At 47.0% G+C, this 21388-nt stretch overlaps 1 pseudogene; it reads right to left on the reverse strand.

Moving 5' to 3' along the window:
- Positions 1-433: 433 nt before the first annotated feature.
- LOC112855100 (G1/S-specific cyclin-D2 pseudogene) lies at positions 434-17164 on the reverse strand (annotated as a pseudogene).
- Positions 17165-21388: the final 4224 nt, after the last annotated feature.

Here is a 21388-nt window from a genome sequence, read left to right on the forward strand (position 1 = left end):
GTAGCAGCTACCATAGACAGCAAGAGTTCGCAACTAGAGATTCAGCTACGCTCCTGACTTAGTAACAAACAGGTAGTCGAGAGCAAAGGTGCTTCCACATCCAAAATGGTTCAACCGCGTTGACAGATTGTTTCGTCCTCCCTCCCCCTTCACGTCCCTTATTTCTAATTCTTTCTTGAGTTCATTGCTTCGCAATCTAACGATGCCATAAATGGCATATGCAGTTCCTTGAAATTATCCTAAAAGGGGTGTGTACATGCTGGTCATAACATGAAAAAAAAAGCCTCCTCTAATTTGTTCCCATATTTGCAGCGTACATTTTCTTTAGTCTGTAGGGTCTCCTGTAAGCATTTTACTATTTTAACATACTCAAACAATAACTGTTTGCATAGAGAAGGGATTACCTTCTGTTGCACTTCAAATAGACACCAAATGCTTTTAGTTATTCCATTTATATAGGACGTTTTTCTCTCTCTTCTAAAAGATCTTTCAATATGATCTAGGTGGGGGCAGATTTTTTTTTTTAAGTTTCATCCTAAAACACAAAGAACAAAACACAACCAGAGAAAAGGAGAGAGCAGGTGTGAACACGTCCCTCCCATGCGGCCAGACTACATCCTCACAGGTCAATATCCCGCACATCTGTAGGGGTGCTGGCCTGGTCCGGTTCATCCTCTGGCTTGGACCCATCCCCCTGGTCCTGACAGAAATACTGCAGGCCGTTGAGCAGCACCACCTCAATCTGCTCCTGGAAGGCTTTGAGGCAGTCCACATCTGTGTTGGTGATCTTGACCAGCAGATCTACCAGGGCATTACCGGTGAGTGAGCTCACGTCCTCATCCTGCTGGAGCCCATAGATGGCGACTCCAACACTTCCAGTTGCAATCATCGATGGCAGGTACATGGCGAGCTTAAAGTTGGTAGCACACAGAGCAGTGAAAGTCTGCGCATGCTTGTGGATCAGAGACAACTTCTCGCTGGGCTGGGGCAGCTTGCGAAGGATGTGCTAGATGAGGTCGTGAGGAGTGACAGCCGCCAGGTTCCACTTCAACTTCCCCAACACCACCAGCTCCCACTCCAGCAGCTCCTGAGGTTTGATGGAGTTGTTGGTGTAAATGCACAACTTCTCTGCTGTCAGAGGGGTGGTCTCTGAGCTTGGAGGCCAGGAACATGCAGATAGCACCCAGGAGTTGGGACCCCAGCCAAGAAGCGGTCCAGGTAATTCATGGCCAAAGGTAAGACCTCTTCTTCACACTTCTGTTCCTCACAGACCTCCAGCATCCAGGTGGCACCATCCTGCACATGTAGGGCTGAATGTCCTTCTGCACACATTTGAAGTAGGAGCACTAGGAAGATAGTGCTCCTCGATGGTGAGCAAGTTCTGTAAAGCGCGGTCACCGTAGAGCAGGTTGGCGTCCGGCATGGCCCTGAAGACGGGGTCCACCTTGCAGCACAGTAGGTTCGTGGTCAGCTGGGTGCCCGCTCACTCCCTTGCTTTCTCTGGATTGGAAAAATTGGGGGGGAGTTTGGAGGGGGGAGGGGAGAGCGTTCCCCTTACCTCTTTCCTTTGGCTAAATAAGGGGTTTTCAGGAGAAAAGTTATGGGACAGAGAGAAAGAGGCTGGGGGAGAAGAGAAGAAAGGGATGAGCAGTGGGAGAGCCTCGGGGGCTGCTAACTCTGCCTGCCCTCCCCTTCAGACTTTACAGTCTTTGTTTTAAAATCTAGTTTGTCTGATATAAATATGACTATTCCAGCTTTCTTTTGATGTCCATTAGCATGACAGATGATTTTCCATTCCCTCACGTTCAATCTGCAGGTGTCTTTAGGTATAAAATGCGTCTTGTAGGAAGTATATGGGTGGATCTAGGGTTTTTTTTTTTTTTTAAATCCATTCTGATATCCTATGTCTTTTGATTGGAGCATTTAGTCCACTTACATTCAGGGTGATTATTGAAAGGTAGGAATTGAGTGCCATTGTATGACCTGAAGATTTGGTGTTTCTGGTGATGTCCTCTGGTCCTTTGTAGTCTTGTTGCTTTGGTCTTCCTTTTTTTTTTTTCCCCTCAGATCAGAGAGTCCCCTTTAAAATTTCTTGCAGGGCTGGTTGAGTGGTCACGAACTCCTTTAGATTTTGTTTGGGAAACTCTTTTTCTGTCCTTCTATTCTGAACAACAGCCTTGCTGTAATAAAGGATTCTTGGCTGCATATTTTCCCTATTCATCACATTGAGTATTTCCTGCCACTTTCTTCTGGCCTGCCAAGTTTCAGTGGACAGGTCTGCTACAAACCTTATGTGTCTACACTTAATAGGGACCTTTTGTCCCTAGCTGCTTTCAGAGTTCTGTCTCTTTTTAAAACTTTTTTTATTTAAAAATTTTTAATGTTTATTTATTTTTGAGAGAGAGAGAGAGAGACGCAAAGGGAGATGGAGACACAGAATGTGAAGCAGGCTCCAGGCTCTGAGCTGTCAGAACAGAGCCTGACACAGGGCTCAAACTTATGAACTGTGAGATCATGACCTGAGCCGAAGTTGGATGCTTAACTGATTGAGCCACCCAGGCACCCTTCAGAGTTCTGTCTTTATCTTTGTATTTTGCAAGTTTCTGTATGATACGTCATGATGTGGACCTGTTCTTGTTGATTTTGAGGGGAGTTCTCTGTGCCTCTTGGACTTGAATGCCTGTTTCCTTCCCCAGATCAGGGACGTTCTCAGCTATAATTTGTTCAAATAAACCTTCTGCTCTTATTCCCTCTCTTCTTCTGAGACTCCTATGGTATGGATAGTGTTTCATTTCATGGAATCACTAAGTTCTCTAAGTTTCCCCTCATGATCTACTAACTACCTTGCCCTCTTTTTTTTTTCAGCTTCATTATTTTCCATAATTTTATCTTCTATATCACCTACTCTCTCCTGTGCTTCTTCAATCCTCACTGTGATTGTATCCAGTTGGTTTCGCATCTCAGTTATAACATTTTTTATTTCAGCCTGACTAGTTTTTAAGTCTTTGATCTCTGCAGGAAAGGTTTCCCTGGTGTCTTCTATGCTTTTTGTTGAAGCACAGCTAGTAGTCTTATGACTGTTGTTCTAAAGCCTTGTTCAGATATATGGCTTATATCTGTTTTGAGCAAATCTCAGGCTGTGATTTCTTCTTGACCTTTCTTTTGGGGAGAATTCCTCTGTCTTGTCATTCTGGCTAACTTTCTGCCTTTTGCATGTTTTAAAAGCATGTTATGTTTCCTGCCCCCAGGAGTACTGCTATATTAAAAAGGTGTCATACACTGTCCAGGGTCTGGCATTTCAGGAAGTGTTTCTGTTGTATGCTGTGTGCACTCTGCTGTTGCATTCTGGCTGTCCTTCCCCACTGGTCAATTCTCTGCAGACTCCTCCTTGCTTGCCGTGGGGAGTGTTTGGACCTTTCAACTAGGTGTGCTTTGATTTGTTTGTTGAAGTAAGCCTGGAAAACACAGTGGTGGGGGGCGGGGGGAAGGCTGATCCCCAAAAAAGTGGAAAGAAAAGGGAACAGCAACAACAAAACCCAAAGAGAATCAAAAAACTGTAAGACTGATTCAAAAGAGAAAAGAAGGAAAAAGAAATGACTTTTTAAAAAGGCCTAATCCAAAAAAAAAAAGAGAGAGAGAGGAAAGGAAAAAAAAAAAAAAAAGACAAGACACTGTGCCAGATTCCAAAAGAAAAAAAGAAGAAGAAAATGAAAAAAACCGTAAGACTGGTCCTATTTCCAGCAGAACTGCAGGTGACACTTTGAAGCCCTGGATTTTCAGCGCATTTGGTGCATGGGGAGGTGCTGGCCGTGCTGTTCTGGAGACCCAGAGCCAGTCTTGCCCCAGTAAATAAGCAGTTGCCAGGGATGGGGGGTTGGGTTTGGTGTGAGTGGGTCCCGCCTTCACTGGGGGCTGCCATGTTGCTCTCTGAAGTCCCACTGTGTTGGTGTTGGGGGGAATATGGCACCTCCCCAGTCTCTTGTCCCTGGGCAGGGGATCTGACAACTTCACTGTTCAGGCAGCCCTCACAGAACAGCGAGGGCAGTCAGCTTGTCCCACACCACAACTCTTCGTGTTTTTTCTTTGATGTGGGAGGGAGATTCTAAACTTGAAATCTTTAAGGACCTGGCTCAGTGCAGATCTGCTTCCCTTCTCCAGAGTAGAGCCTCTTGACGCTGTGTCTGAAGTCCTTTGTCCCTGAAATAGTCTCATTGCTGCACAGTGCACAGAATCTGTGGTGTAGCGCCTCTAAGAGCAGCAAAGGTTATATTCCCTCGGGGGGTACCTCTGTCCCCTGTTGATGAAAGGCATTGGGCTGGTGCCTGCAGGGTCTTTTGTCCTTGGGGAGGCAATATACCCTCTTCAAAAAGTGTCCAGGAAGGGGACTGTTCTCTCCCAGTGCACACCAGAAATCTCTACACCATGTTGTACAGTCAGAGGCCAGCTTCCTCCTCCCCAGGAGCCACGCCATGGCTCTGCTCCAGAGAAAGTTGCGCGCTTCCAAAACCTGAGAGTTCGAGCTCCAAACACTGCAAAAAAAAACCCTGTGACATTCAGTGTCTCTTGCTCCCCGGTCCATGGTCCAGAGAGATTTTCCTCCTGTGCAAACTCGATGCTGTGTTTCTCAACCCCTCTCTTTCTCTCACTGTCAGTCTGAAATGAGTTGTTTTGTAGGCAGCATATAGATTAATCTTATATTTTAAAACTCTTCTTGTTTATCAAATTTGTGAGCGTAGAATTATTTAAAGTATTCCTTTATTATCTGTTTAATGTCTGTGTGATCTGTGTGTGTTGTCTCTTGTTTTATTCATATTAGTAATTTTTGTCTTCTCATTTTTTTTTCTTATTTAGCTTGGCTGGAGTCTTATCATTTTTATTGATCTTTCAAAAACCAACTTTTGGTTTTGTTCATTTTTTCCTCTTAATTTCCTGTTTATATTTTCATTGATCATACTCTCATTCTTTTTTCTCCCCTTTGAATACTGTTGATTTTTATTTGCTTTTACTTTTTAAAGCTGTCATAGGTATTTTCCCAGAATGCCTTACACCTGGCTTGGTAAAAAGATTTTATTTTTCATGCAAAGTATATGCAAACATTTGTTTGACCACAGTTACACAGTAAATTATAACTGTAGTTGTGATAATACTACTAAGTTAATTTTTCTTTTGTGTTGTTGTGTTAAAAATACACATAACATAAAATTACCATCTTACCACTTTAAAAAAAATGTTTTTATTTATTTTTGAGAGATAGAAAGTCAGAGCACAAGCTAAGGAGGGAGAGAGAGAGGGAGACACAGAATCCGAAGCAGGCTCCGGGTTCTGAGCTGTCAGCACAGAGCCCAAGATGGGACTTGGACTCACAAACCATGAGATCATGACCTGAGCCAAGTACCACACTTAACTAACTGAACCATCCAGATACCCACATGTATATTTTATTTTAAAGCTACTGTTCTCTTGTAAATGTGTACCCAAGATAAAGTGTTCTTCACACTGAATATTTTAAGAAATGAGTGGTTGCCATTTATGAAAGTAGCAATTAAAATGAGATTTTTAATGAAACTTTTCAGAAAACATTTGTTCTTACGTCATGTTGAACATATGAGTTCAATGTTTTGATGAGCAGTGTGAAGAGGTAAATAAAAGACTCCATTTTAAGACAAATTCTTTCTTTCTGTATAAATCAGATCATAAAATATTTTTCTTGTGAAACTGCAAAATATATCTCCTCTTGTAGTAATTTAATGCTTTAATATTATTATTAAAGTGTCTTAAAAACAGTTTCCATCCCAGTAACATTTTTTTGCTTGATCTAAATATGTAGATTTTTAGGGGCGCCTGGGTGGCTCAGTCAGTTGCGTGTCCGACTTCGGCTCAGGTCATGATCTCACGGTCCGTGAGTTCGAGCCCTGCGTCGGGCTCTGTGCTGACAGCTCGGAGCCTGGAGCCTGTTTTGGATTCTGTGTCTCCCTCTCTCTCTCTGACCCTCCCCTGTTCATGCTCTGTCTCTCTCCGTCTCAAAAAAATAAATAAACATTAAAAAAATTTTTTTTAAATTATGTAGATTTTTAAAGAGCATTAAAACATAATACTAATATGTCTTTCCTTTGACATAGGATTATTCTCTTTGCCAGGTCATAGACTGGATGTTTTGTTAACTGGATGTTTCCTAAATATGAGTAAATTATGCGGTTTCTAATTCTCTATTATTGGTTAGTTATTTAGGAAAATCCTTATCTCATACCCTCCAAAAAGATGTGCATGTGTATGTATGTGTGTTTTTCCTAAAGTGCTAAAGGTGTTCATACTAAAATTAAAGATTTTGTATAATAATATTCTTACTCATTTAGTAATACTGTATATTAAACTGTCTCAATCTAAAAATGCTTGATATATCATGAATATTAAGGAATTAAATTAACATTTTAGACCCTATTTATATATTGAAGCTATTTCTTCTATGTTGAGAAGATTAGACAGGGTTCAAAGAACTGATCAATTATTATACCAATATACATTTTGAGTCAAAAGTGTTTTCTTTGGGTTTTTAGTCTTCCTGCTCCAGAGAGTATTTCATTGTCTTTAGACTTATGGAATAAACTTGGATTAGATCCACATGATAAAATCTTAGAAAAGAAATCATCAGAATTTCCCAGATTTCCTAATCAGTGGTTATTAGTGAAGGTGTCCAGGCCTTGGTCATGGGCCCTAGATCATCCAAGGTCCCTGAAGCAGAAGGGAGGCAGATATGCTGGACAGAGTCTGGGCTGTTTCCCAAATGTCTTTGCAGTATAAATGTTTAGAGTGGCCCATCAAGGGTGTCTTGTCTGATTCTTTTTGTCACCAAAGAAGAAACTAGTGGCTGAACCACACTGCTGGCTCTTAGGTTAATATTTTCCCATCTTATTTTTGAGACCTTATACCAAAATGAAATAATTTTTTAAAAAATGATTTCAGCTATGACTGAAAAACTGACAAGGTTATTGAAAATACCTGACAATTATAATATTAATAGAAAATTTTGTTTTGTGGTTAAATAGAAATTAATTCACTGGTTTAGGGTCAGTGTGTCTGTTATTTATTTTATGGCACAACATCCTCATCTTATGGTTTTTGCACTCTGCTTTTCCCTGAAAACTCCTTAAAAAATCAATATCCCTTACTTAGGAAACCATTAAATAAGAATCCAAATCCAAGTCCTAATAACCTGCATCCTGATGTCTTAAGATTTACTTTCAAGTGTTCACTGTGTATTTGCACATTAAAAAAAACCACACACACACAAATGACTGCAGTAGCCAAGGTTACTGTGAAAAGGTGATTTTACAAAATTTTGGGCAGAAGGACTTGTGAGAGAGAGTTGGGGGTAAAGTTGCCATAAGTGAAGACATCATTTCCATCAGAACCACCTGCCTTTGTTTCAGGAAGTTTACCTGGATGGATCTGATATTTTGCAATCCACCTTTTTGGTTTGTTTGTTTTGATTACGCTTATGCTCAAGGTGGGGTTGAACTCACAACCCAGAGATCAAGAGTCACATGCTCTATGGACTGAGCCAGCCAGGCACCCCCACGATCTACCTTCCTTAGTAAAAACTTGGAGGTCTCCTAAAATCAGTGAGACTTTGCAGACTGAAATTACAAGTGCTTCATTTCTGTGCTCAGACATTGCTTCTGTCAAGTGGTCTTTCTGAGAGAGTTCTGTCAGGGCCTGTTGGGGTCTCCCTGGCTCATGCCAATGAGATTCAATGATCTGATGCTTGTGCGATGTTTGGAAGAATGTGCTATTTACTAGCAAAATGCACACTGTAACCTTCTTCCTCCTGCCCTATTTTTATTGGAGGAAATAGAGAAGCTACTTCAGCGTGGAAGGGGTCTCTCAGCTGATATGGTGAAGAACAGTAAATGGTCCCTGAATTTCTCCCTCCAGGGCTGTCGGCTTGTCATCAGACTTCTGTTAGGCTGAGAGGTCACAGAAACCAAACGCTGGAGGTGAAAGTGTCCAGGCCTGAGAGTGGTTTTGGAAGCAATGTGGGAGAAGGGGGAAATGGAAGAAGAGGACAGGAGATGAAGGAAGGAGATGAATTTCAGAAAAACAACAGTCTGAAGGTGATATTAATGAAGTTCTGTGTTGGGTGTACCACAAACCTTTCTTCTCTTACCATGAAAACTGTAAAACCCGCCTCACTGGTTAGTGCATTGGAACTCTAATTTCAGGGTAGGATCAGACATCTTCTTCCTCAATAAGAAAGTTCAGGTAGATCCTGGGCAGGTAACTGAGGTTCACACTTTAGGGAACACGGAACAGTTATGGTGGAATCACTTGATGTAGAAATTGGACAACGTGCAGCCCAACTGAATGTGCTCCCTTATGAATAATGAGTTGTCTGTCGTTTGAGTTGGTGGCACAGAGACCAGATGGATTGCAGTGAAAACTCAAAGATCAAAAGAAAAGTTGTTTCTATTTAAGCTTGTAAATTGCAAGCATTTTGTGTTTTTATACTGTCTAAATACTGTCAGTAGTTTTGATAAACCTACCAGGTAGAAACAACCGAGTTAAAAAACATTGAAAAAAGATGCCTACTTTGTGCAAGGTGGTATATTAGCCCTTTCACACAGGTGTTGATACCCTAGGGAACTGAGGCACAGAAGCTGTAACTGATTTTTCCAAATTTACATAGGAAGAAGGTGCCAGAGCCAAGAGGTAAATTAACTTTTTGACCTCAATCTAGTGCGTACTACATAATATGCTGATTCTTAATCTGAAGCTATAGAAAGTAGGCTTTCTGTTTTGAGTTGGCTGTGCATATTGCACAGGGAGATTGAAGACGGTGAATATGTTTGGATTTTTCTAGTTAGTTCTCTGCTGTGTTGATTTACCATCTTCAAAACAGGGAGAGGGCAGTCCAAAAGCCATATTCACGACTCCAAGTTCTGAGGCTCATTCTGGAAAACACCATCTATGTGACCATTGCTGTCCTAGGTTATTGAGGCAGGATGGTGAACAAAATAAGCAAGAGCTTTATACTCATGGAGCCTGCGTGCTAGCAGAGGAAAACAGAAAAGAGACATGGAGAAAGATAGGAAATACAATTTGAGATGATGGTAAGTGATGAGAAGAAAACAAGATAGTATAGTACAGTGAGCTAGGAAGTGACTGAGGAAGGTGATGCTAAAACACTATGGAAATCATTATCATAAGTAGATGACTCATCTTCCCATTAACACTTTCCAGACCTCCTTGCCTTGATTTACTGTTAATTTAACAACAGCTCTCTCTTGGATGTGAGATATTTGCCTTGATAAGTTAAAATTTTCTTGGAAGATATATCTGTAAATATCTAAGTCAGGGGCGCCTGGGTGGCTCAGTCGGTTGAGCGTCCGACTTCAGCTCAGGTTACGATCTCGCAGTCCGTGAGTTCGACCCCGCGTCGGGCTCTGGGCTGATGGCTTGGAGCCTGGAGCCTGCTTCTGATTCTGTGTCTCCCTCTCTCTCTGCCCCTCCCCCGTTCATGCTCTGTCTCTCTCTGTCTCAAAAATAAAAATAAACCTAAAAAAAAATATCTAAGTCATAAGTGAGATGATATATGGGGAAATTTTATAAATACAATCCTATGCTTATGCTAAATAAAAAACAATGTTGCTTTTCCCTCCAGACTTTTATTGTTGTTTTCAACAATTAAAACCAATGTTATTAGATAGAGATACCCAGTCATAAAGGAAGAATGACTTTGACCCTGGGCAGCAACAGTATTTTCCAGTAGCACTTTATTCATTAGCTTCAACTAGATATTGCCTTTAGAAGGGGGATAATAAATGGTACTATCCCCATAGTCAGAACAGGGTCTAGTATTGGTTATTTTGTACTTCAATTAACACATATATATGTGATAAATATTTATGTATAGTGACCATTCACTTGGCAGTCATTCTTCAAAATCCTATTAATTCTATGTATTCATACAGTATTGTAGAAGATAGCACTTTATACTCAATGGAAGAACACGTTTGTATCCTCCAAAGTCTTGCACAGGTTGGCTTTCAGTCAGTTATGTCTGTAGCCTGACGCTAACCTCTTGATGATATTGCTTAGCTTTCCCATGCACAGGAAATTCCAGTATTTGCTAGCTTTGATTTGCTCTGATAGTAAGTCATTCAAATCAAAGAATTCAGCAAACCTCTTCCTAGAAGACTGTAACACTGACACATGTACTGGGAGTCTATGGTCTTAAGGGATGCTTTGCTTGTGCTATGGAGATGTTCATAATAGTGAAAGACGGTCAGGCTGTGTGCACTTAGATGCTGAGTCGTCTGTTGAAGCAGTCTGTTGAAGTTTAGTCCTTTGGTAAGTACTGAACTGGATATCACAATATGTCAAACTTGTATACTGTATCATTTTTCTCCTCCATTTATTTTGCCCCATCCTGTGCAGAAAGCACTTAATCATTTTTGGTGTGCCCCTAACATAACATGACTCTTTGAAAGAGCTTTGTGCTTTCCCCTCCTCCAGGAAGTTCTTTACTCAGTGGAATTAAATGGTGATTTCACTTCTGGCTGAATGATAGAGCTAAAATCTGTCTGTGGGAGAACTTAACATAGGAAGGTGGGTTGTGCTCTCTTGCTACTTCAGAATCTTCCTGGTGATAGAGATTAATTATAATGAAAATACAAAATATCAGAACTTGTGGGATGGAGTGAAGGCAGTACTTAGAGAAAAATTTATAGCTGTAAACCTCTACCTTAAAATAATGAGAAAGACCTCAAATCAATAACCTAACTGTTCACCTACCAGGAGGAAGGAAACATTGTAAGAGAGGCGAAGTATGCCTTTGATGGGCTAACCAGTAGGCTGAACTAAGCTAAGGAGAGAATCATGAGTCAGAAGAATAGTTAATAGAAAGTTTCAAAACTTAAATGCAAAAGACAAAAGAATTAAAACAGCAGAAGGGAATAGTCCCAAGAACCATGGGACAGTTTTGAAAGGTGTAATATATGCTGAATGGAAACACCAGAAAGAGAAGAAAGAGAAAAAGAAAAATGAATATTTTAAGGTAATGCTTCGAATTGATTGACAATTTTCCAGATTTAGTGATACTGTATTAGTTTGTTGGGTCCACCATAACAAAGTACAACAGGACAGAAACATGCAGAAGAATAAAACTTGACCACTTTATTATAACATATACAAAAATAAATTCAAAATAGATGAAAGACCTAAATGTGAGACAAGAAATCATCAAAGTCCTAGAAGGGAAAACAGGCAACGACCTCTTTGACCTCAGCCAGAGAAAATTCTTACTAGTCATGACACCAGAGGCAAGAGAAACAAAAGTAAACATGAACTATTGGGACTTCATCAAGATAAAATCTTCTGCACAGCAAAGAAAACAAACAACAAAACTGAAAAGCAACCTTCAGAATGGGAGAAGATATTTGCAAGTGATATATCGGATAAAGGATTAGTATCCAAAATATAGAAAGATCTTATAAAATTCCACACCCAGAAAACAAATAATTCAGTGAGGAAATGGGCAGAAGACATTAATATATATTTTTTTCCCCAAGAAGACATCCAGATGGCTAACAGACATGAAAAGATGCTCAACATTACTCATCATCAGGGAAGTATAAATCAAAGTCACGATGAGATACCACCTCACACCTATCAGAATGGCTAAAATTAACAACTCAGGAAACAACCGATTTTGGTGAGGATGTGGAAAAAGGGAACTCTCTTGCACTGTTGGTGGGAATGCAGACTGGTCAGAAACTGTGGAAAACAGTATGGAGGTGCCTCAAAAAGTTAAAAATAGGGGTGCCTGGGTGGCTCAGTCGGTTGGGCGTCCGACTTCGGCTCAGGTCATGATCTCACGGTTCATGGGTTCAAACCCCACATCGAGCTCTGTGCTGACAGCTCGGAGCCTGGAGCCTACTTCAGGTTCTGTCTCCCTCTCTCTCTGCCCCTCCCCTGCTCGTGCTGTCTCTCTCTGTGTCTCAAAAATAAATAAATGTAAAAAAAAAAATTTAAAAAAAAGTTAAAAATAGAACTACCCCATGATCCAGCAATTATACTACTAGGCATTTACCCAAAGGATACAAAAATGCTGATTCGAAGGGGTACACGCACCTGGATGTTTATTGCAGTATTATCAACAATAGCCAAACTATGGAAAGAGCCCAAATGTCCATCAGCTGATGAATGGATAAAGAAGATGTGGTGTATATATACATTGAAATACTACTCAGCCATCAAAAACAATGAAATCTCGCCATTTGCAATGGCATGGATGGAGCTAGAATGTATTATGCTAAGCGAAATGTCAGAGAAAGACAAATATGATTTCACTCATATGTGGAATTTAAGAAACAAAAGAGATGAACATATGGGAAAGGGGGAAACAGGAGAGAGGGAAACAAACCGTAAGATATTCTTAATGATAGACTCTGATCCAGGCGAACAGCTTTATTATTCATGATGAGAACTTCCTGAAAGAACCCATTGACTCTTCAATGGAAGACACCCAGTTTGGATGCTAAGATTCTGAGGATCCTTCTGCTTGATGTTCCCTGGATCCCTCTCTTGATGTTCCTGGATCCCAGGAAGGGATTAGGGATCCAGTCCTAACCGAAGCCTCGTTTACCTGATTCTCAGTGAAGTCTGACCTCACCGCCCCTTGGAGGCGCCTTTGAAGCTCTGGGGCAGCCTTCTCCAAGCAGGACACTTGGATCTCCCCACCTGCAGGTGGCGGAGGGACATCTGCGGGTCTGATCCTGACGCTCGCATGCATTTCAGGGGTGACCAAGCTTGTTTCAAATTTCGAAGTTTCTAGCAGATCAATATTACTTTTTAAATCATAAAACCGCATGGATAAACATTACTAATCACTGAAGTGCCCCCTAATGAAAATAAGTCAGAACACGGAGGCTGAGTTCCAGGAGCCATCAGAGAACAGAGATGCACCCGGAGAGCAGTGGCGAAATTGATTCTGTAAATGTTCCGAAGGCAAAAAGCACACGAGGTTGGGAGGCAGTTAGGAATCACTGGATGGAGTCATTTCAAGGGCCTGGCTCTGCCCTCTGTTCCCCAATTTCCTCCCCTTGTCGGTTGTGTGGGGTTTTCCCTGAAACAAAGCTGCTGTTCCTGGCTGGATGGCTGTGTGTCATGCAAACCCCAGCCTGCCAGTGGAGGTACCACCATCAGAGGCCCAGCTGGCGCGGGGCTGCAGGATCCTTCCCACCCCCACCCTTCCAGGCACCAAGTCACAGACCCTCACTGAAGTGAAACCTACCTGAGCATCTTATCAGCCTTCTGAGGTATCACCACTGATTTATCTGTCAGCATAGCAACTTGAAAGTTCTAGAAGAGCCAGCCTTGTGGTATCTCCCCATGCAAAGGCTCCATCTCCCAAATAGAGGTGCCTCACACTAACTATGCAGGCTACGGCTTGAAGGACCTGGGGATGCCACCAGCCGGCCGTGGCACCAGGGACGAGTTCCCTGGCCAGTCGGGCCACCCAGTGACGAAGATTAGACAGTGTCGCTTACGTCATGAGCAAGGAAAGGGACTGGCTGTGGCCGGCTGTCTTAGGATTCGGCATTGCCACACTGGACTGCTGGGCATGGAGCATCGTGTACGCAACATGAAGGTGACCCACCCCACCCCCACACGCTGCATGGGGGGTGGGACAGCCTCGGTGGTGCAGAGCAGCTCTTCTGTGATATCAGCTTTGCTAACAGCCCTCCGGGTATGTTCACGCCCATGGTGGGTGGTTGTGAAGATGATGTGAACATACCCACGCTCACAGCGGGCTTGTGTGCCAAACAAAATTCCGGGGTCAGAATTTGAATCATAAGTGCCTACCTATGCCACTAGCGTTGTGACAAGTCAACCTGTGCTTTCTCAGTTCTTCCCCCAGCCCACTAAGATGGGCCATCACATTCTCCTCCCATGGACAGCAGCATCCTGCCAGGAGCCCAGGCTCAGCCTGGACCTCCTGACCCATCCCCCGTGTTATCACCGTGACAGCTCAGACAGGTGGGTGTTATCCTGCCCATTTTACAGACTGCAGATCTGAGTCTCAGGGCATTAGATCCTCCTTATTGGCAAGAAACAAAGTCTGGGATGATCCCAGGTCACCCCCTTTGCCAAAGACCATGACCAGAGACAGCAGACAGAAATCAGATCTCTGGGGATGTCCTACAGAGCACAGAGAAGAGCCAGGCCAGCTTGCAGATCCCAGTGCTAGGGGCGCAGTCTCATTGGCCAAATGTCTCCCCACCCCCACTGGGATCCCAGCCCTCTGCCTGCTTCTGGAGGCCAGGAGAGGCGGTTACCTCTGGGGCTGGGGAGTAACTGGACAGTGATCTGGCCGGTCGTCCAAACTAGTATGTGGAGACAGAATAATCACCCCAATAGGCATCTCTGGGGGGGAACCTGCCTACCAGAGCTGGGGTGCACTTTGGATTTGGGGTGTGGGGGTGTAAGAGCTTCCTCTCTTGAGCTCTCCTACTTATAGTGGGCAGTTGGTAGTGATGGACAAAAGGGCACCAGCCTCCCCTTCATCTGGTCCTTAGGCTCTGTCACGTCCCTCCCACACAGAGCAGCACTGACCCGTGTCACAATAGGACCTTGCAGATGTGACTGTGCAGGTCACACACAACATCATAAAAGACATCATCCTGCCAGGCTGTCTCTGGGGGAAGCCAGCCACCACGCCCTGCGGATGCCCAAGCAAGCCTGCGAAGAGCCTCATATGGAGAGGAACCAGCCGTGGAGGGAGCCACCTGGGAAGAGAGTCCTCTGGCCCTTCAGATGAGACCACGGCCCAAACCACCCAGGCAACTTCTCCCAATTTGCAGACTCCCAGAAACACATGTTGATCATTGTATAACTGTAAGTCTCGGAGTACCTGGTTGCATAGGAGGAGGCAGCTAGTGGTTCTGCCCCCTGATGATGAGAAGGGACAATCCATATTGTCACCTACATGCACACACACACGCATGCAGAGGTTTTTAAATGGGACTGTATGATGCCATGCATGTCGTTTAAGCTAACACCAGCTGCTGTCTTAAATAAATCCTAAAATCTGCACAGCTAAACAAGAGGGAGGACATCGTGGAGGACACAGTATGCCTGGTGGTTCTCCTCTAAGCAGGGATTCACTCAAGACCCCTGTGCTGCTGGCTCTCCAATTCACTTGGCCAGTGGGGACAGAGACCACGGGAGGGTCACACATACTTCTTGACCCTCCAGACCAGAAATGACACTTGCTGGACCCAGTCACATTCCACTGGTGAGAGGTGATTGCTGAGGACTGAGGTCCAGCTTTGGAGCCCCTGCTTGGCAACAGCAAGATTCCGTAGAATCTGTGTGGTCAGCTACCCATCTCTACTGTGTTCCCTATTCTCTTCTGAAAATTAGAACCTATGCTATGAGCACTGTGGCAGACAGACCTCAAGGTGTGGCTGGATCCCTGCCTCCTGATATCCATGGGAACACAACAGAGGTGATACACATATGTGATTATGTCCCATGAGAACGTCACAGCGTCTCCAGCAGACACATTCCCCCAGTTGGCCTGAGGAGGCCTGCGGCCATGTCGAGGAAGTCTGACTCACACAGGAACTGAGCAGCCAACAGGCCTGAGTGAGGAGGTAGGTCCTGCCTCGTGGGGGCCTCAATGGGACTGCAGCCCAAGCCCACACCTTCCACTCAGGGGACCCAGCTAAGCCTCACCTGTACTCCTGCCTACGGACACAATGAGATAGTAAATGTGCCTTGTTTCAAGATGCCTAGTCTGCTGTAATGTTGTTTATGCCAGGACCACAGAAACCAGCGTCTTCCCATGTCTGGCCATATTCACATCCTTCTCCACGAAAGCCACGTGTGCCCCTGTGAAGAGGTGCCACATCGTGTATTGGTCCCTGTGGGCCACATGGAGACGGTCGCTGTGATTTCTCTGTCGCTCACAGAGACCGAGCACATTCGATGAGGATCCTTGCAGGTGTTTGCAGGGATGACTCAACACAGGCTCAGTCACAGGCCTGCACCTGCACAATTCAGGCACACAAACTGCCACACTGCCTCCCCAAAGGGGCATCGTGATGGGTAAAGTGTCAACAGTGGAGATGCCAAGAAGAACAGAGAGAGGATTTCACTGCCTTCACTCTGATCTGGATCTGTACTCTCTAATTGACTCACTCTTTTTTTTCCCAGCCAGCTGTGAAATCCAGCAAGAGACCCCGCAGGCAAAGCATCCCCTGCTGGAACCCACACCACACTCTCAAGCAGCAAGGACTGCCCTGAGCCAGCGAGACCTCTCCTGGGACTGACCCCAGGACAATGATGGGCCTGATCTCAGTGCCCCCTCTACACGCACCCACTGGCCTCCACTCCCCCCTGCACGCACCACCAGCCTCACTGCCTCCTTACATGCACCCCCTGCCCCCCTGCATGCGACCCTCCCTGCAAGCACCTGTGGACCCCCGAGCACACACCCACATGCTCCTGCATGCACCCTCCCAGCACGCACCCACCTGACCCCCTGCATGCACCTGTGGACCTCCCTGCATGCACCCACCTGCCCCAATATATGCACCTGAGGGCCCTCTGGCACACACCCACCTGCCCCCTTGCCCCAATGCATGCACCTTTGTGGCCCCATGTATGCACCCACCTGCCCCCCTGCCTACCTTCACGCATCCACCTGGACTCCTGCATCCACCCGCCTGCCGCCCTGGATGCAGTCACCCACCTTCAGTCCCCCTGCACACACTCATCCGCCCCTCTGTATGCACCCATCTGCCCTCCTGCCCCTTTCGCTCACCCACCTGTCCCCCTGCATGCATTCACTTGCCTTCGTTCCCTCTGCAGGCACCCACCTACACCCTTGCACGGACCCACTTGTCCCTGCTCACACCCACCTGCTCCTCTGCAAATACCCATCTGCCACCGCACACACCCACCTGGTCCCCTGCACGCACCCACCTTCCTCCGACCTTGCTGCACACACCCGCCTGTCCCAATACACCCATCCACCTGCCCTCTGCATGTACCCGCAAGCACCCCCGCAATCACCACATGCCCCTGCTCCCTTGCACACACCCACCTGCCCCATTGCACTCACCCAACAGTCCTCCTGCAGGTACACAACTGCCTTCATTCCCCCTGAAGGCACCCACCTTCCCCCTGCATGCAACCACCTGCCTCCCCTGGCCTTCTGTAAACACCCCTCCACAAGCACACAACCGCTCCTGCACATATCCACCAGCCCCAATACACCCACCCACGCGTCCCTTGCATGCACTCAGGAGCCCCACTGCAATCACCCACCTGTCCCCTGCCCCAGTGCACGCACTCACTCACTCCCTTGCATGCACCCACCTGCCCCCCTGTACTCATCAACCTGCTTCCTGGCATGCACCCACAAGCCTCCCCTGCCCCACTGCACACATGCACCTGCCCCCCTACATACACCCACCTGGCCCCCTGTATGCACCCACCTACCCCCCTGGCCTCTGCACCACTCACCCTCCCCCTGCCTATCTTCATGCACCCACCTGCCCACCTGCAGCTACCCTCCTGACCCTCTGCATGCACCACCTGTCCCCCTGCATGCACTCACCCACCTTAACTTTCTGTGCACTCAACCACCTGCCCCCCTTGCATGCTCTCACCTGTCTCCCTGACCCCTGCACCCACATGCCTGCCCCTTTGCATGGATCTACCTGCCCCCTTGCCCCCCTGCATGCACCCATGAGCTCCTTGCATGCAGCCACCTGCTCCACTATACCTACCCACCGTCACTCCTCCCTTCACGCAGCCACCTGCCCCCCTGCCCCTGGCAAGCACCCATGGGCACCCTTGCACACACCTACATGCACTTCTCCATGCACCCACAGACCTTCACTCTCCCTGCACATACCCACTGGCCCCCCTGCACGCACCCTCCTGCCTCCGTACATGCACCCACTGGCCCCCTGCCCACACTCAGTTGCCCTCCTGCATGCACCCATCTGCCCCTCAGCATGCACCCACCCTTTTTCAACACCCCTGCACACACCCAGGGGCCTCTGTCCCACATCTTCCTCTGGGACCCCCTTGCCCTGGTTACAGGGTACTGCAGTTGGAGGGAAGAGACGAGGCTGAGCACTCCTGGGGAGACCAGGTGCACCTGCAGAAAAATTCCGGGGTGCCACTTCCCAGGGAGGATGAAGGGGAGCCTAGGCCTGCAGCAGGTGCAGCTGAGCCCCTGATGCCCTGAGAGGCTGCACGACAAGACTGGAGCCAGGGAAGCTCTCATCCAAGTTGGAACATGAAGAGGAGAGTTTCCCTTGGGATCTTTCTGGATTCAGATCCTACGTAGCTGGAAGTTTATCTCAGGGGAAAGCCCATGAGTGGAACTTTTGACTTATTGCCCTATAACATCCTCCCTGGAGGGAATGTCTGCATGGGTGGCAAGATGATTCTTCCACACGGCTGTGGACGGCTGTGGGCCTCCAGGCGGGTGCTGCTCTGCCCTCGGCAGTGTCCCTGCTCTGCTCTCACCCTGCATTCTCCTGGTGTCTGTGAAACAAGTAGAGAAATGGAAGAGAAAGTGAAACTTGGAAGAGGCTGCGTCCCCTTACGTGCTCAGGGCTGTCAGACCTGACATGCACGCAATCCACTGTGAGTGTGGACAGAGGAAACACCCACGGACACTCAAAGGCCATTGGCATGAGTCATTACTAACAGTCACAGCGGCTGCAGTTTCAAGACCTGGATCAGGTCCTCCCGAGACACACCAACAGACCAGAGGGTCTAATGGCCCCTCTGCCCATAAACATTCACAGCAGCTGGGAAGGTGCTGGTCCCACATGATGGACTGTGACAGCGCCTCTGTGACCCTTCTGCTCAGAGCAGCCTGGGCTGCAGGGACCCATTTCCAGCCTGGCCTCCCTGCCCTGCACAGCACCTTCTCTCCAGCATCTTCCCTGTTTCTGTGTCTCTCATCCCTTTCCGTTTGCCTTTCCATCCCCTGTCCCTAACTTCCTGCGGAGTATTCCTACAAGGCAGCAGTTCAGGTTGGTGGAAAGTGGGTGGTCGGAGAGGTTCGCCACACTCATTGAATTTCAGGACATTCTGGCTATTTCCTCCCAGGCTAAAAGACCACCCAGCTCCCCAGGTGCATCGTGGCCCTTTACTGGCAGTGAGGGCACTGTTGAAATCTTCATTATTTTAAAATAACAAGTGTTGGTGAGAATGTGGAGAAGAAGGAGCCCTCCTGAACTCTTGGTGGGAATGTAAACTGGTGCAGTCACTGTGGAGAACTGTAAGGAGGTTCCTCAAAAAGTTCAAAATAGAACCACCCGTAGATCCAGGAATTCCACTCCTGGGGATTTACCCAAGGGAAAGGAAATCACTGTCTGGAAGAGATCTCTGCACATCCACGTTCACGGCAGCATTGTTCACAGTGGCCAAGTCAGGAAAACAGGTTAAGTGTCCAACCAATGAGTGACGTATATACAAAGGAATATTGCTCAGCTGTAAAAAAGAATGGGCAGATCTGGAGGATGTTATGCTGAGTAAAATAAGCCAGCCACGCAAAGAAGAGCCTGCGTGGTCTCACTTACATGTGGAATCTGAAGAACAGGCAGAAGCCAAGCACAGAACGGCATGGGGTGGGGATGTGTCAGTCGCAGGGCACACCGTGGCGGTGACGCAGGAGGAAGCCTGGAGACCTGGTGCCCAGCATGGTGACCTGCTGACAGCCCCGGACTGAGTATGTGTGATCTCAGGTGCTACGACCACACACAGACGGTAACCGAGCAGGGAGAAGGTGGGTCCAGAGCTTGGCTCCAGCCATTGTGTCACTGGTACACGTGCCTCACATCACTGTGCTGAACACTCTAAATAGATGCCGTTCTTACTAAAATGTTTTAAGTTTTAAAAGTAAAATAAAACCACCAGCCTATGTGGAGATTTTAGGGACACTGGTGCAAAGTCCAAACATCAGGCCCACGAGAATCTGTCTCCAGTGCTCACTTTGATACCTAAAATGTCCCGAACCAATGGTGACATTGCCTGCCCTCCAGGGACTCCAGGTAGACAGATAGAGGTGGGTCAACAGAAGGGGCAGGGCCATCACCTCCTAGGACTGAAGCCCCCTGTGAGCCTCTGTCTGCTAAGCTGGGGCCAATGGGAAGGAGTGGGCACCCCCATCCCATCCATCCAGGAGATCTCCCTGTGGTGGACCAGATGTGGACCAGATGTGCTGCAGATTCTGCCTCAGCTGGTACGTCACTTGTGCTCGTCTTTACACTGGCCTCTTCACTGGGAGGTGGCTGGGGTGACCCTGTCTGGACTCCTGGTGCTTGGGGAAGCTTGGAATTTGAGACCCTTTCTGGGGAGAGCCTTGGGATATCCCAACATGTGCAGAGCCTGTGGCACCCCACTCAGGCCTGCTGGGGCCTGGGGGAAATCAGGAGGGACCCACTTGCCACACACAGAATTGTGCAGAAACAATACATGCCTGTTGCTTCCATCTGGGCATTTTGGTGTTTTGGATAAAGTGGTGGGTGACCCCTCAGAGTTCACTTCGGTGGTTTGAGCTCAGCTGCCCTCAGCAGCATACATCCCTCTGGCTCTCTCGCCAGCCCTGCCCTCCCCAGCCAGAGAAGCTTCTAGATGCTGGTTGGGCAGACTGAGGTCAGAGGGCCAGATGATGGGTCTGCTCTCTTTGCTCCACCAGGCCCCTAGACCTCCAACAGCCCAAGGTGATTCTCTGTACAGCTGCCTCAGTAGTCACCTGAGATGCAACGCAATGTCCCGGGTCAGCAGGGGCGGCCACCCTACTCTGAAGTGATCCAGTCTGGGGCCCCCCTTGGCATGGCAGCCAAGATCCGGGTTGCAGAGGCTGGCAAATGGCCTCTGGATGACTTGAACACAGGTCAGGCTCTGTATCTCTCTCTATCTCCCCATATGATCCCTCTGCTGGGTACCCTCAGAATCCAACTTGTCACATGGATACTACCCAAGCAAGTATCCCATGAGAAGCAGGCACAGCAGCATGGCCTCCTCGATGAGAGCCTCAGGAGTCTCATGGGCCACAGATCCCTTCTGGGGAGCTCTGGGGCCCCAGAAGAGATCGACTGTCCCAAGCCCCACTCCCTCTTTAGGACACAGCTGCCCGGCCATATCCTCCCCTGCCTGCACGCAGACTCCATAATCCGCAGGACCAGGGGGCAGCTTCCCACCTCTCTCCCATCTGGAGCTGACACCCTCCAACTCCCCTGCACCTGCCCTGTCTGCTGACAAATGATATTTACAGGGCAAAGGAAGAAAAACACATCAGCCTGATTGGACAGGAATGAATGTGTCTGTGTGAAGTAATACCTACTCAGGCTGA

Source organism: Puma concolor, chromosome B3 (genome assembly GCF_028749965.1).
Source record: "Puma concolor isolate L17-30 chromosome B3, mPumCon1.1.hap2, whole genome shotgun sequence".
Classification (NCBI taxonomy): Eukaryota; Metazoa; Chordata; class Mammalia; order Carnivora; family Felidae; genus Puma; species Puma concolor.